General features: G+C 38.5%; 1 protein-coding gene across 3 annotated transcripts in view; it reads left to right on the top strand.

The window, feature by feature from the left end:
• Positions 1 to 16,356, top strand: part of CHRM2 (cholinergic receptor muscarinic 2) — a 92,416-nt gene that overhangs the window by 48,858 nt on the left and 27,202 nt on the right. For 2 of the 3 annotated variants that reach the window (XM_088165680.1, XM_088165681.1), the window contains one exon: positions 10,479 to 10,536. The exons of the other annotated variant lie outside the window; for it this stretch is intronic. The gene's annotated coding sequence lies outside the window, so the exon portion shown is untranslated. The remainder of the gene's footprint in view (positions 1 to 10,478; positions 10,537 to 16,356) is intronic. 3 annotated transcript variants of the gene reach the window in all.

Here is a 16,356-nt window from a genome sequence, read left to right as displayed (position 1 = left end):
TGAAGCAGAGTGTTGAAAACTTTACATTCTTCTGGTCTTTCATGTGTTTCATATCATTTTCTACAGGCACCTTAGGTTCTGAATTGTTAGTAACACTGTCAGGACAATCGTGGAGCTTTCAGGCAGGGTGGGTTTCTGTGCCTTTTCTCTCCCCTGCGTCATGTTTGGAACAGTTGTGCTATCTACATACATGGGAGACTCAGATTAATCTCTCTATTACAGTCACTCTTTGGCCATGAACTCTGGCAACTGAAAGTAATTGAAGCTCAAAGAAAGTTGTGGTTGTCAACACAGGAGAACACTAATGAACTCCTCAATAACATAAGCTCGACTTGCAATTTTGAAAAGGTTGGGTTCATGTGGGTTTTTTTCCTTTTGTTATCATCCATACTTGAAAATACCAAGAGAGCAGCATAAAAATTATTCTAATCAAATTAGTTCAAAACCAGAAGAAATAGGAACTCTTAGAAATATCAAATAGAGAGGTGATCAATGGTTTAAAGAATGAGGTCAGCTACTTTTCAAATTCTGGGGATCTCTCCAGTAAATTACTTTCTATCCCATTTTATTTCAGTGTGACAAAATAAGTGATTTTCATGAGATTTTTCAGTAGGATCTGTTTACCAAGTTTCAGAGAAATTCAGTTTATCTTCAGTGAGAATTTTGAGCTCTTGGATGCTTATCTAAATTCAATTAAGCACTTGGAAGGTCACTTACTGCAAATGGAACTAAAAAACATCAAAACAAAAGTTGATTAAAGGTGCATAAAGATTCTGTTACCCCACTTGAGTGGGAGGGTAGGCAAGATTACCTCCAGAGGTCCCTTCCATCCTCAATCATTCTGTGATTCTATGCTTAATTTTTAAAATGTTGTTATTCTAATCTCAGTTTGGTGTTTTTAAAAAGGTGCACTATTTACTCTCTTTTTTTAAATTCAAGTATCAGAAATGAAAATCAAATAGAGTGTAATTCAGTTGTCTGGCACCTTCACTGGTGATGCATTACTGTGTGCCATGATTTTGAAGATTAAGCTGGTATGTGCTTACTGTGTGTTCATAGAGTTTGAATGCAGCTTTATTCACCAGTAGAATTGGAAAAATGTCCAAGGCATGACAGCAGTGAATAGCTGAAGAAAAGAATTCATGTTATGTTATCCCCTGGTACTGCTTCAAAAAATATGCCATGTCTGATGTAACTCTTCAACTGCATTTTCTGCCACAGATCTCAAAAGCCAAAGCTCAGCAGATAAAATATATCTCAGATGGGTCTAAGCAGGTGTGAAACAAGGCGTAGGGGATGTTATTGATAAGTGCAATATAAAGCCCTTTTCGGTGGTGACATAGGAAAATAGAGCACAGAATTTGGATATTAGGTGATCTTCTGCAATACCAATTAGAATGGTGTGTCCTACTCCATTCTCATCTCTGTTCCTCGTGAGAGGATGCAGAAGTGTCTGAATTCCCTTGTGTGGCTGTACCAGTTGCAGTTGTGCAACTTCTCTCTCCTAGACAGCGGAAAACATCAGTTAAAACAAAGACAAATAATCTGATTTCGGCAGTCAAAATATTAGCAGTGAGTGTATAAGAAGCCATCCTTGCAATGCATTTGCAGAGAGACACTGACTTTCATAGGATAATTTAGATGACACCTACCTGAGCTCTGCTGTTAAACATTTTCTGGAGTATTGTCTGTGGATTTTATAACTGACAGTCTTTAGTGCTCCCACTATGCTCTTGTTTTAAAAGTTCCTTGAAACTGTCATATGTGAACCAAATACCTCTTATCCTAAGCCAGATGGAAATGTGGGGGAAAGGCTTATAGGCCTAACTCAAACAAGTAGATTCACAGGAGAATCACAAATATTTGTGTTTTGTGATGAGAGTGTCCTAAATTTACCTGATCAAATATTCAGACTAGAAGAGTATCTGAACATCTGTGTTCTGAGTCAAATGAACAGGCACACATGATTGAGACCACGAGTGCCATAAGAACACTCCTGGCACTGGTAGGTACCCAGAGCCCAGAGCAGAGGTCACTGCTCTGTGATGGTGGAATCACTGTAGTCACAGGCTGTAGAAAATGGGGGCAGCAGACATTAAGTTCCTGTATGGTCTCTGAAAAAAACACAGTTCAACTGTTGAAGTGTGCTGCTTTGAAGAAAAGGATCTCAATTGGTCTCTGTATCAGCATGTTCAGGAAGGAACTTCACTTCTTCAGGGACTCCAGAGTTCTCCCTCCCTTCAATATCCCCTACCATTTACACAACTGAAAACTCCAGAGCTGAACAGCAAAGAATGTCTAACTGCTTAATCTGAATAACCACTGAACAGAAACTGCACTAATAGAGAATAGAGTTGCTGCCAGGAAAATTAAAACATTTAAAAAGAGAAGCCCTAGGAGCAGAAAAAGCTTTGGTGGGAACTATGTTGCAAAGGCCAGCCCTCCCTTGAGTGGTTTTAAAAACACAATTAGGAACCTTTAGAGGTTTAGTAGCTGATTGTTAAACACACACCTTCAACCTACAGTGCCTACTGTTGTCATACAATATCTGGCTCTGTACATTCAGGATTTCTCTGTGGCTCATAGGGCAAGTGAGCCCAAAGTTCTCACATCTGCTGAAGAGAACTCGAGGTTTTAAAAGTGAAGCAATGACAAGCTGTGGAGAGACACAATGGACACCCATATCCAGCCCCAGTATAGGAGAGGAGAAGGAAAACAAGCCTGCATGGGAATTAGAACCAAAGGGACTTGCCCTTGAAGGAGAATCTCTCTCCTCAGGGCATATTGTTGAGTTTCTGGGGTAAGGTTTCAGAGCTGCATTTTTAGCCTTTGAAATGTGCTGCACCAAATAACAGGAAGGCAAGTGAGAAGGAGACTATGAGGATCTCTGGGTCTAGGAACAATGTGGTTGTCCAATCCAACAGATGGGCAATTTACAATGTTTTCTTCAAGTAAATTCCCACAGAGGAGAATTTAGCTTGAGTTTTAACCATAAGAAAAATAGATACCTGAATTCAGCGCTAAGGGAGGAGGGATATTACTGGTCTTCAGTAATGAGTCATCTCATCTCGTGAGTCTGGCATCATAAGTATCTATGGATTTTAATTAATTCTGATAAAACTTACATTCCTCAAGTGGCAAAGCGTCCAGAGATATGGTTGCTTTTCACATAGAGACAGCAAGAAGTGAGGAACCAGGATTTGAACTGTGAAAGTCTGAGTTTTTCACTTGTAGCCCTTGGCAGGCCTCTTCATTTCTATTTCCCATTGCAGTTGTTATAAATGAGAGACAAAAGTCTCGATATTCAGCAAAATTTAGATTGCTTTATTTGATATAGAAAGAGCAAGCAGCGTGCAGGAGAACGTGAGGGGTCACTGCCCACTCCACACTCCACCGAACCTTGGTTTGCAGCCTCTTCTTATACTGTGGGTTCTCGTACACAAATTCACAAAGCCTTTGGGTGATAATCAGTCACAGATAGCCATCCGGTCCTTGTAGATGACCACCAGGGAAGTTCTGGAGGTCTGGTCTTTGTAGATAATCACCAGAGAAGTTCTGGGAGCCTGGTTTTTGGGATAGGCAGTATTGATCAGACAAAGGCAGGAAGGGCTTTTTGGGAAGTCCGATTTTGCAAGCTGGTAGCCGATACAACTTATTTGAAAAACATAACATAACATAACATAACATAACATAACATAACATAACATAACATAACATAACATAACATAACATAACATAACATAACATAACATAACATATTATAATGTAACATAATACAACATAATATAACATAACAAGGTGATTTTAAACAGAATTATTTAATAATATAATTTCCTTTATCTAGTGTCCATGCTTCACTTCAGAGCTTAGTATTCTGGTTTATACAAACCCCAATGCTTTTGTGATTAACACGAATTTTTTATTAATTGTCACAATTTCATTTAAAATGTAACAGTTAAATATCTCAGAAAATCAAACTGCAACCTTACATTTCACCCAGTTTTCACTGAAAAGTCTAGTTTGCTTGAAAAATGCTCCATATTTCCCAAAACAAAATATGAGCAGGAATGAAGCATTTGAAAGATGAAGCCATGTTGCCTGGGTAGAGCTTAGCAGAGAACTGTTTACACTACAGTTATTGAAATTCCTCTAACCCATTATGGGTTACCATAGCCTTCGCCAGCTTCCTTAGCTTGACTGAAAAATCAATTTAAACCCACCTACCCCACGCAGTTTCAGGTTTCAGAATTAATATTTATGAAAGGCCATTGTATATGAGTGATTTTCTAAACTGCAATGTATTGCAATATTCCACAGTGTTGTCAGTGTGAGCAACTAAAACCAAACCACAGAAGTGCAGTTGTACTGACTTTTTCCAGTTACAAAACCAATGCAGGTGGATAGAAGCAAGGCAGATGAACACTTCTAATATGAAGTTGGGTAACCCAAGAAGATGGAAAGGTGAATGGAAGTTCAATGTTAATTTAAAATATAAAATACCTTCTTGATGTTATTTCTCTGTGCAGTTTGGTAACTTCTGAAAGTAAAGTAGCTCCAGCCTGAATCTGGAGTAAATTAAAAACAAAATAATAATTATAGCTTACTCTGTGGCCACATTCTTCAGTCACTGCTGATCTAGTTTCCCTGATCTGACATCCTCTGTATTTAACCAGTAAATATGCAAAATCCATTTCCACCGTCTCAGATGGCTCTGTTGGAGGGCAACACTGTGGTACCTGTATTCCTGTACTTCATGTGGTGCCAGTACCACTGTTATCAGCACAAACTTTCCACTTCCAGTAGAAAGCTACCTTGCAGCATGAAGCAATGAAGCAATTCAGGGGTTTGTGCAGGCCAAATTTAGAGAGAAAAAAAAATTAGTGGAGGTAAAAAAAGTTTTATTAAGATATTAAATTATTGTCATTTGCAAAAGGACAGTGCGATTCAATGAGAATCTGTAAATGCATAGATATTCCAGTTCCACAGATGTTTACTTGAAATCAAAACCAGGATTTTCCTTCTGTTAGGTTTTAGGCTCTATTTCCACACTGATCAAGCTTTTCTCCTCTGTTTCCTCGCATATTTTATTCACAGCTGCATCAAAAAAAGAGAGCACATAATTTATAAAAAATGTTTTAATGAAAAGGAAAACTTTACATAAACTTTAGATACATTAAGAAAATATATTAGCCAGCATGTCAGAAAAAATTCATGGCCCAAAATAATCAAATGAAACAAGTGAATTTCTGAGTTAATGCAGAAATATGTGGTATTTAAAACCTTTTGAATGAATCTTTTCCTTAAAAATCTAGAATATCGAAAATAAGAACAAACCACCACCACAAAAAAAACCCCAGGATGTTTTCCCTGTAATATTAGTTTGAGAATATTTCAGATAGAACACGTCAAAAAAAGGTTTAAATGGAAAAAAATTTCCAACAGTAATATATCCATTGATGAGAGGTATTGTAAAAATTTTTGAATGCCAAATACATCAGCCTTTTGAGATTAATAATCTTTGGTCAAGAAAGAGAATATTTTGTAGTCCAATATTTCCACACTGAGATTGTCTTCCACTTTCTTTTATGTGCAAATAGTTGAGATGTCAACATTTAATCAGTGTGGGCTGAAAACAAATTAGTAATATTTCCTACAGGGAGATAATTCCATTTTCCACATTTCTCTGACTGAGAAGCTATTCAGACCAATGTGTGTTTTTATATCATGTGGGCTTTGTGGGCCATGAATACCCTCACCTGAACACTCTCAAGTCCTATTTAGGCTTGGTTTATGATCTTTAAGACTCTTCACCTCCATCCTTCAGCTCTCCTCAGTGCCCACACACTTTAGGAAAAACTTTCCCAAAGATATAGTAAGGCAACAGAAATAATAACTGTCAAACTTCAGTATAAGATTGAACACTTAAATGGAGTACTGTCTGCAGTAGTTGTTCTTAATTAGCTGCAATTATTACCACTCTAATTAAGTCAATAGGCTAACGGGAAATATAGAGTTGGCAAAATTAGATAATGGAAGTGGTTAGGTTAGCCAAGATAGAATATGTAAGGCTCTAATGTATTCCTAAATAATTACATTATGTACAAAGTTGATAAATGTAATGGGAATTCTCAGGTGCATCCATGTACAAACATCAGCTTTGAAATGAAACTAACCTTTTTAGGGAAAGAAAAAAAAACAATTAAGGCCCTCTAGTTAACAAGAAACATAAAACTGAAGAGGGAGAAAGTGAATAAAATGAAGAGTTAAGTGTCTCATCCACTGTGGTTTCAGCCCTCTTGTCTTTTGTTTCAATTATCTTGCCTTTAAGAAAGAAAAAATGTGAAGGTCTAAAGACACTGAGGGAATATCTTCCCTCCTCCCACTGAGGGAGACATCTTACACCATTCAGATTCAGTGTAAGAAGGAATTGAAGGCACTAGGAAATTTAAAATTAAAAAATTGGCAAAGAAAATAGTTATATCAATCATGAAAGACTTATAAAAATTAAATTAATTGCATTGAGAAAGCTAAATAGAGCTAAATAGAGATGTCTCTCTACCTTGGGTTGAATACCACAGGATGCATTAATAGTCAGCAAATGTACAGCAGGGGAAAAGAAATAGTTTCATGAAAATTTAATTGAATTGTTGTTTCTCAGTGCAGGGAAATTTTGCTGACACTAAAAGCTTGGCAAGATTTAAAAAAAAAAGTTTGTGTTTGCAAGAATTACATGTTGGATACATGCCTATGTTTTGGAATTACTGTTGAACAAGGTGTATCGCTGGAAACCTGGGGCTTGATCCCACTACCTTGATAGTATGTGTAGAGTTTGTAGGATGGGAAGAATTTCAATTTGCTGTTCTGCTGACCTCACCACTATGACGGTCAAGAGTACTTTGTTATTGACTTTAAATGGTAGCAAATAGAGCAAATTCTTGGAAATCCTTTCTTTAGTTCTTGCTCTGAGACATTCAAGTGGCAACCAAGGTGATAGAAAAACTTTTCACCACTTTCCGCATTCACCGAACACCAGGTAAATAATTTAGGTCTTATCTTTAGTCCTTCAATACAATCTGTCTCAGCACTATGGGGACTCTGTAGTCTACTATGCTACGATAACACTGACAAGAAAGAAAATATAATTCTTTATATGGTTTACCCCATTTTGTTATATTTTATTCTCTCTTGTATTTCCTGCCATGTCACATTGTCAGAAGATAAGCCACCGGTAACATAACAGCAGTCACACATAAAAGCAATACTACATTTGCACAGGAGACAAAATAATTTTGACAACCTTTATCAGATGCTCTCTCATACAACATAAAAATAATAATACCCACATATCAGAAGCTGAGCAGTATAATGATCAATAACCCTGTTTTGTGTTGTGGAGTTTCACAGTGGCTCAATTCCAAAACTATTGAAACATAGTGGAAAAAATTCTGTCTGACTTAGTAAGCTTGGATCCAGTCCAGAAAAAAAAAATCATGACATAACTTTTTTATTTGATCAGAAAGCCAGTTCTCTATATCCTTTATGAACTCCAGATGCCATTCATTTACAGTTCTAGATACTTATACTTTATAAATATAGTTTGGGAAGGTAGGGAGAAATGCCTGGAGAACACATATTATGCTGGACAACATCTACCAAAGGGAAGATTTTCTTCAGTGAGTTAATCCTGCTGATTTGTTTCCAGTGGTACTCTGTAGTATTAAACTTGTATAAAGCAAAGAGTTAATGAAACATTAGATTTATCCTATGATCTTTTCTGTACTACTTGCTGTTTTCTAGGAAGTTTTTTCCTATTCCAAGCCTGGCCTCAAGCAAGAAGTTGCTCTCCTAAGTTTCGTAGTGTTCTGCTACTTTTTGTTCTTATCTTGTCTCACTTTCTTCTTGCGTTCTGGAAAATCAGCATCTGAACGCAAGTGCAATTAGTAGCAAATAAATTTAGACTTGGGAAAATTATCCAAATGAAACTGGTGAAAGAAGAGCACTCTTATCTCCTATGATATACTTCTGACAAAGTATAATTAAAATATTTTCATGCTGGCTTGCCTGCTCTGTCTGCCTTTCATGAATGATGAAGTCTACCAAGCTATTTTTTGTCTACACATTGTGTGAGGAAGAATTAAACCACTGAAGTGTTCAATATCAGTAAATGATCTGGAACTCCATAAAAACATCAATTATTATGCAGTTAAAGACATCTCAGAGGTCTCTCAGGAAACTGGTGTTTTGTTTTCATTCCTCTGGTGATGGAGTGTGAGGATGGCTGTCTCCAGAGACAGAGCGCATACAACTAAAATGTAAGCTACAGGACTGTGCAGAAAGGAGGGGATTTTCTCAGTTATTATTAGGATATACTGGAAGAAAAGTGGAGTCTAAGTCAGTGCAGAAAAAGATGCCTTACTTATATCACAAAATATGGGCTCCTCTGCCTAAGCCCCTCCATTTTGGGCTGACACAATGCAATGGTACCATGTCCTGAGGTCACAAGCCTTTGCGGATTTAGGAGATGCAATCAATAACTTCAATGCAGCTGTGCCAATTTAGAGCCAAAGAGGATCTGAAATATCAAGCAAGCACCGTTCCCAAAGTCTTTCTCCTAAACAAAAAAAAGTTTGAACTAAAGCAAATAATATATTTGTAGTGTAGAAATTGCATATAAGCCTCCATGAAATTATGATATACAAAAAAAATACTGCTGGTGACCTTAAATTACACAACAAAATTACAGAGGACATCTAAAAATTAATTCTAACTCATTAAATGCATTGCTCATTTAATGAATGATTCATGATTTGCATTGCTCAAGTTGCCAAACATTACCTCAAATTATAGATTGGGTACATCCTGTCAGCAGTATTAATAATTGCAATTATGTCAGTGTAAGTACCTTCAGATACAAAAGACAATACATTATCTTCTCCAAGCCTTCCTGCCTCACCCTCAGAGCAGGACTAAGCTAAGGTCCCTGGAGCACATAAGAGCACAGAGAGGGAGCACTTCTTTTTTTCGAAAAACCACCATAGTTGGGAGATCTAAAGGTCTAACAAAGGCTGAAAGACGTGCATGGTCAGGGTTGATCTCAGCACAGCTTGTGATAGCCAAATAGTGTTGGACCATGAGAGCACAAGACTTGCCCAGTGAGTTTCTAATTCTCCCTCTGCTTATGGCCATTAGTGCTTCAGATCTTATCAGCTATTTAGGAAGCTGCTAAACAAACAGCAACTAGGAAAAAAAACCAACCAACCAAACAAAAAGTCTATGTAAGTTGTACTGCTTAGAAATTGTCCTGGAAATCTAGCTACAGCTGAGTAAGAACTACGCCATCTCTCTTGTGCATATAGTCTTGCAGACTTGTATTATGAACATTTTACATGTTCTTTTTGTGAGTTCCCACATTCAGTCCTATTTAAATGATGGTCAGACCACAAACCAGTCTTGTGGCAGTAAGCTCTGCAGCCATATGTGCAGCACGTGAAAATCCAGTTTCTTGTACCAGATTCACATCTGTGGACTTTCAAATTTCTGTGAAGTCCCCTAATTGAGAGGAATGGGTCAAAATATGCATTGAGTTCAACCTCTGTCTGACACAGAGTGCATTTCATGTGGTCACTGCATCCTCTCCTTATTCTCTTCTAGCTAGACAGTGAAAGTCTCTGATGTCTCAGTGGGTCAGCTAAATTAGCCTTAGTAGAGACAGAAGAGGTAAAAGCCCTTTCTATCTGAAATGTTCAGAGAGAAGAATCTTAACCCAGGATAGTCATTATACAGCTTGGAACCAGTTGCTTAAAGTACTTTGTGGTAAATGTGGGAATGAAGCTGTTCTTTCCCTTGCATTTAAATTGTCTGTTTATTTAATTACCTACTTCTTGGACAGTATGGAGCTTATAAGGTAACTTTTGAGGTAATAAAAACCATAATTGAACCAGGATATGAAAAGACAGATGTAAATTGGTTTTGAATCTTTTAGAGCGGGGATTTTTTATGACTCAACAGAAAAGCAAGAAACAGGAAATCTATTTCTAGGGTGAAGCACAAAAATTCTCTGCGTGCTCTAGTGACAGGATTAGAAGATGTAAATATTGTGGAGTTGTCAAAGCATCTGCTTTAGAATTTCAGATTAACTAGATTGTTTGACTGGAGTTTCTAACATATGTTAACCAGAAAGGTTTATTGAACTTTCTAGAGCTGGACATGATTTATTTTCTTGAAGTGCAAAAAAATTAAAGCAATCATTCTTCATGTTGAAAGATTGCAGAGGGTAAAGTCACTTTGCTGCTTACTGAAGAAGATACTGAACTGCCATCACTGTGTTCACTGACTTTTTGTCTCAGTTTGACTCAGTGAGAAATTGAGCAGCCGCTTTCATATAAATTACCACTATAATCTTCTGCAACACCACGCTTGAATATTTCTCTTTTCTTTCTTTCCCCCTCACCTCACAAAACATCTTTTTCCTTCTTCAGTGAGTGTTACTACACTGGAGGAATACCAGAAAATTTGAACTGCTTGGTTTACTCGTAGGTAAGCTCCATTTCCCTTTATCTCCCCTCAATTATAATGCCATTACACATTGCTTAGATTGTACCATATTTCTTATTCTCTACCCCAAATCCCTCTGATATTGCTCTGGCATCTCAAATAAATGATGCCTAGTTGTCTGATGTATGCCAAGGAAGCCATTTGTGGACTGTCCAATTGCAATCATCTATTCCATAGCAACGACACAAAAAGGTGAAAAAATTATGGGGGAACCCTTATACTTTTATGAGACAGTTTATTTGCCATGAGTAGGCCACAGCTGGATCTCTCCAGCCGTAAGAGAACATGAGTGTAGGCAGGTTTGACTTGTAACCCAGCACAAGATGAATGGGCAGCATTAGGGGAATGACAGAACAGCAGAACACAATAAAAAGCAACTCATGAGGGAGGCTGGCTGGTCAGCTTTATTGCCATGCTGTTTACTCCACTCATTGCAAGGTATTTATTACATCCTTGCTTGACTGTTGTTTTCTCCACATCAGGTTGCATAATTTGTGGAGGAAAGATGAGACAAAGATGAGATATTGAAAGACTCCCTAAGAATAAACTGGATAACGGAGAATAAATGGCACAGTTCCATCTTTGCCATGATGGGGGCTCATGCTCCACTCAGCTGCAGCTGAGATGCTTGGGTTAGAAGCCTAAGAGAGAGCAGAGAGAAAGATTTTGGATGCCTAATTCAGAGGTCTGAAAAGCCAAATGACTGTGAAAGAACTTCCCCATCGTCATTCACTGAAGAGCTAACAGTGAGTCTGCTAACTTAGGTACCACTGTTACACATCAGCTGTTATAGGTATGAAAACTTTCCCCTTCACTCTCTATTTGTTCTGTAGTAACTGATCAGTAAATCTGAAACCACCACAAGAAGCCAGGTATTGAACTGCACACTGACACATGACAAGCCTCTTGATACCTACATGGCTTTTATTCCTACCCAGTGATGTTAATACTGAAATATTCTTTGCAGAAAGCTACTCAGGTTTCTATTGAATATTATAAGGTATGCCAGGAAATAAATAATAATAATTAAAAAGTATACCCCTCTGGGCACCCCTACTTTCACTTCTTTCACAGGATTCAGAATAGTTATCATAATGTACAATTTCTTGCAATGTGTGTGATAACTGTGACTTTCTTTAAAGCTGTGAGCTTCTCCATTTAAAGTATACTTTAAAGTGGTATTTCAAATATCTGTGATGTTGTGAAGGAATGAAATCATCTAAGTGTCATAAAGAAGGCTTTTTCTGGATTCAGACAGCCTTTAGAAAGTTTGCATGAGTGTTTTCAGAAGGAATAGCCAAACGTAGGGGACTTGCTCTGAATCCAAGGGTAACCCTCTGACAAGATCTTTCTTCAACACCTTTTAAGCACCACAGCCCTTCAGGTTTCAGAACTGGCACTTTTATTTCCTGAATGTGTCTACAATACTGGAGATAAAGATTAGCAGGAAAAGAAAATACCAGGTAGAATGTTTTTCAGAAGTTTGTTCCAGAAGGAAAGACACTTTCTCCAAGTAGAAAAAAATTGGCATTAAAAAAAATGCTACTTTGAAAGCAGCCCTGCAGAGTCATCAAAACTTAAATAACTTATCTTTGTTAATCTCCTGGGAACACGGCAAATGACAGAACAGTGAGAAACACAGTGCACATCTTAGTGGATACAAATGATGGGAAACACTCTGGTATGCATCAAACAATCTTTAGGGAAGAAAATGTGTTTGGAATATTTTCAGCACTTTCATTTCAAATGGCATCAAAGAGCCAGTTAGGGAAAAGGATGAATTAATGAGTCAGAATGTATAGATATTCCATGGAGTTTTTGTTACTGGATTCACTGACAGAACTTCTAAAGCAAAAGAGAGGTTGTTATGATGACACAATCTATCTGGTATCCATGAGGCAATAATATATAAAATTGGCAATATATTATGTCTTTCCAGAGTTGTTTAATATATAAAGAACTTGATGACAGTTGGAGATGGTAGGCTTCTTGTTTTGTTCTTTCTATTTTTGGTGAAACTACTGAAAACCTTTCAGGCCCTTGCCAGGTTTTATCATTACAGCTGGAGCTGTAATAATACTAATAACTTGCTTATTTATGGTTTCACTGAATGTAGGAATGGAATAAGGATTCACTTACCTTCAGTACACAAAGATGAAAGAGAGGGAGAATTATAAGCATGAGTCACTTATTATTTAGTAGTTTCATTTGGGCCAGTTCTACCAGGCTTCCACCAACTTCATGGTATCATTTCAAAGCTTTGATCCAGGTTTTAGCTCAGCTCTGCTTATCTTCCCTTTTTCCTTTCTTAGACCCTGCTTTCTCCTTTCTCTTTGAGCATTGTTGTAGCTCTTCCTTAGCAAAAGCTCTGTGTGTTTACGTGGAAATGCCTGCCATCATGTGCTCCAAAATCCCAACACTTCCTAGCAAGCACAGGCTCTGTGTAAAAATGTGCTAAAAAAACCCCACCTCAGTGCTTGCTTGCTTCATTACCTGTAAACAGACAGGTAATGAAAATGAAAATGAAAAGGTGCACAAACCTCCAGGTCTTCTCCAAGCCTTGAACTGTGGCAAGCCGTGAAGTTAAAGATGAGCTCTAGTGTCTTGGCCTGCCTTTTGTGCCCAGCATTGCCCTGAGGTGAAGGAGACATCACCCATGCCCTGTAGATCTTTGAGCTCTGAGATCTTTGATCAAGATAAACTTGGAGCAGGAAAAAGAAAAAAAAATGGACAGGAGACTGAAATGGATAAATAGACTGCCATAAACATTAGCACTCCTGAGTGCCAGACATGCCTTTGCCTTTAATGTTAGGGATGATGTGCTGTGCCTACATTTTTCAGGGACAGACACTGATTCCAGAAAAGTTCAATCTAAGTCATTGTTTTTATTCCAAAACCTTGTTCCTTCAAAAGCTCTGTGTTATCATATGCGGTCATCATCACTTCTAGTGTAACAATTCTGCCACAACATATCCTTCTACTTTTATATTTCATACCCAAGTATTTTGCAAAGTATATTTCTGATACTATAATGGCCGTGAAAAAAACAGAAACACTGATCTGGCTGGGTTGTAATTAGAGCTGGACTAATTACAGAGGTAACTCTTCACAGAACATCAGCGAACTGACTATTCTTTAAATGGTCTGAATCTCTATACCCTCCTTCTCTTCAACAATGGATGAACAACAGAACCTCCAAGTTAACAGCAGAAATGATAACCCAGAGAGTCTGACTACCTTCCTACAAGCCTTTGTGTTTGAACTATATGTGGTTGGCACTCTTGATGTTTCTGTGCTGAGTCTTTACACTGGAAAATGAATCTCAGCTGCATCATCATTGCAGACTCCATTCATATCAGGGCTGTTATGCTCAGAGAGGAAGCAGCTGCTCTTTCCAGACCTGCATGCTTGGGATCAGAGATGGACAGCTGTCACTGTCACCAGTAAAAGCAATTTGGAGGGGAGAAAAAAGATACATATCATGTAATGGAGATGTAAAGGCTTACTGCTGTGTGACCCTGTTCACTACTGTTCCACAGTTCTGCCAGGACCTACTAGAACAGGCATTTCTCTTGCTTATGCACAAGGTAGCACTTGTTTGGCAGAGAGTGCAGAGCTTGAGATCTTCTCATGCAATTCATTACAACAGCTATGTGAACTTGTGGTAGGGCAAGTATAAGAATAAGGGTTAAGGGCAAACATGGAGCCAGATTCACTTGTGCTTAAAGGCACTGTGCTTTGGAATGAGCTGAGGTATGCACCTGAGGAGTTGCTCTTGTGATGAAATTTTGCCAGCCTACAGCTTTGCTCACATTAAACCTTTCTCCAGGAAAATGCTGTAATCCGAGCAGAACTGTAAGAGTCTGATCTTTATTCCTGAAGCTGTTTCTCCATGGGCCCTTCCATCCATTCTCAGGGTCTCTTTCAGTCTGGCTGCAAAGGATACCTAGTGATCAACAATAGGTCAGAGCTATGGAAATCAAGGCAAGGGGTCTTTCAGATTACCTGGGTCATCTTCAGCTCCTGGGAAGCAGCAGATTGTACACTGCAGAAAGGTCACTCCTCTTGGACAAACTTTGGGGCAGTTAATTCTGGTGCAGATCAGATGCTGACTTACTCTGAGTAAGAAACCAAGGACCTGCATGACGCTGGTTCCTTTGTCTCTCCAATGTGCTTTTCTCACAGACTGCTTGTCTGTGACTCCATGCATGTCTGACTCCATGTTAAACAAAGGTATTTATGTTCCTGCTTTCCTGATCCAGAGTACCTGCAAACTTCATGGCATATGCTAGAATCACAGAAACATAGAATTTATGTGGATACAGCCTCAGGAAGTCTCCACTCCAATTTCATAGTCAAAGTAGGGTCAAATGTTGAGCTAAGACAAGGTTGTTCAGGGTTTTATCTGTTATGGCTTGAAAAACTTCCATTTGTACACAAATCTGTGTGTACAGGCACTGCTTTGCTGGCCTCATAGTGAATACTTTTTCTCTTCAATGTCCTCAAAACCTTTTGTCTTTCTTTCATCCTCCCACTACACACCACTATAAAAAGACTGGCTCCATCATCTCACTAGATTCCCTGTAGGTATTGGCAGGCTGTTATCACAGCCATCTCTTCTTCAGGCTAAACACTTACCGCCCTCAGCCTTCCTTCACAAGGTCCTGTGCTTTACTCTATCTGACAGTATACCCTTTGTCATTGATCTTGGACATAAGGTCTGCTCTCAAACTACTTTCCAAGATGCATCACTTATTGGACAAAAGCTTTTTTTTTTTTAATTAGACATTTCTGTATTAGAGATACTTCTGATGTGCTGGGCACAGTTGTCCCTGGACATACCCTCTGTTTCACGGCTGTTGGAAAATAAGGACATATCCAAAACTGGTGGATGAGATCCACTGCCACTGAATTGGTAAAACTTGGAAGAATCAGGGCAGAAAGCAATGTGAGTAGAAGGAGGTGGTGATTCTTATCCCCAACCTTGCAGGCAGAGCCCAGCTGCCCTAGGGAATACTGCATCACTACAGCCACTCCGTGTGGGTTCTGTGACTGAATTGAAAGAACCAAACTTCCAACAGTTCTCTTAAGAAATTTCATGTAGTGTCCATTGATTTTTTTCTGAGTGGGAGACATACATGTAGCTTTGCTTTTTTCTTTCCTTTTATGCAGAGAGAGCTTTAATTAGTGGCCTTTGTATTAAACTGTTAGATGTGGCCACCTGTGGTATCTTGAGGTTATTCACATTTGTAAATGTTTTCAAATGTTGGCTCTAAGCCACCCAGAGATTTTACATCAGGGGGAAAATATTCAGTTGCCTAGAAGCTTTTCCATTACCTTACACCACAGGAGTGGCATACAGGAGCTACAGAAAAGTCTGAGTCTTGTACTAATGTTTCTACTACAGGAAACATTTTTTTTAGGAGGAGAGAGGGCAAATTGTCTTGGTTTGAAAGACGGGTGTATGCCAAGAAAGGCAGGAGATTCCTTTTTTTAAAATGGAGAATGTAAATCCCCTCCCTCCAAATTATTTTAATTTTGAAATTAAGGGGCTCTCAGGCAAAGATATGGGAATAGGAATGACAGTTCTTTACTAGGAAAATTAAAATGGAAATGCAGTATTAAAAAGAGCAAAACCAAAAACACTGACAGAGTCAGAATACAACCTGACACTCCATCAGTCAGGGTGTTGGTAGCAGTCCATATAAATGGTGGCTGCAGTCCTCCTGGATGACAGATGTGGTTCAGAAGCAGTGGTCCTGTAGAAGGTGCAGTTTTCCTCCAAGGGTCCAGCGATGATGT

Source organism: Sturnus vulgaris, chromosome 5, assembly GCF_052056855.1.
Source record: "Sturnus vulgaris isolate bStuVul1 chromosome 5, bStuVul1.hap1, whole genome shotgun sequence".
Classification (NCBI taxonomy): Eukaryota; Metazoa; Chordata; class Aves; order Passeriformes; family Sturnidae; genus Sturnus; species Sturnus vulgaris.
The sequence above is the reverse complement of the archived record's forward strand: the minus strand, read 5'-3'. Positions and strand labels throughout refer to the sequence as shown.